This window comes from Fusarium mangiferae, assembly GCF_900044065.1.
Source record: "Fusarium mangiferae strain MRC7560 genome assembly, contig: FMAN_scaffold013, whole genome shotgun sequence".
NCBI classification, from domain to species: domain Eukaryota; kingdom Fungi; phylum Ascomycota; class Sordariomycetes; order Hypocreales; family Nectriaceae; genus Fusarium; species Fusarium mangiferae.
In genome coordinates, this window is record NW_024573933.1 from 102638 (window position 1) to 103935 (window position 1298).

Below are 1298 nucleotides of genomic sequence, written 5' to 3' on the forward strand. Positions count from 1 at the left end.
TTAAAGCTTCTTTAATATTATATTAAAACCTATTAGGGTTTTTTCCTTTATTATTAATAGCTATAGGTTATATATTTATTTATATCTATAAGGTCTAAATAATATTATAAAGTTATTAAACTTTTATTACTATTTTAATATTATTAAGTAGTGCTTTAATATAAAAAGGTATTAAAATATTAATATTACTAAATATCTTAATAGTATAATATTACTTAATTATTTAATATAATATATTTTAAATAAAAGCTATTAATATATAATAGTTAAGTTTTTAAATAGATAAGTTAATTTATATTAAGTTTATATTTATAGGATATATAAGGTATTATATTAAATATATTAGTAAGGTATTATATCTTTTAATAGTTAATAGTATAGGTAAGGCTTATTAAAGTAAAGAAGTATTATTAATAGCTAATAAGTTAAGTTCTATTTACTGCTAAATAAATATATATATATACTGTAATATATATAAGTTAAATAGGATTAATTTAACTCTATTTATAACTATTTATTATATAAGTTAAATGGCATATATTTAACTGGTATAAGGTAGGTAGTTTTTAGTTAGGTAAAAAATAGTAAGGTGTATATATATATATATAAGACTGTATTGGGTTATAATAATTATAGTATATATTTAATATAAATTTAAAGTTAATATAAGTTAGTATAAGCTTTATACTTTTATTATATATAGTATTATATATAAGTTAGGCTATTAATAGTTTCTTAACCTAATTATTTCCTTTATAGTTAATATAATACTATAGATATTATTTAAATATTTAATTTATCTATTTAATTTATTTATTAACTTATAGTTTAAATGCTATTATAAGTTAATAGTTCAATTTAAGTCTATTTATAAGTAATTAGTAAAATATTACTATAAATATATCTTCTCTATTTAAAAGGATTTCTTTAGGCAGTTTATATATATTAATAATATATCTATAAAAAATATAAAAAAGTTCTTTTATATCTATAACTTCTAAATATAATATATAATATAAGAATTTTATAAATCAGTTAATTATAACTATAATGCTATTATAAAAGATTTTAGTTAAGGGTTCTTTTAATAAAGGTCACTTTATAATAAAGTCTATTATAATTAAGTCTTAAGGTTATTATATTATTAATAGAGGTTATAGTTATCTATAAGGTTTATATTATTATACTTTTATTTTAATATATAAGTTATATTATTTAATAATTTTCTTAACTTCTTTTTTTTTAACCTTATAACTTTATTTCTATAATCTCTTAAGTATTTTTATTACTTTTTAGTA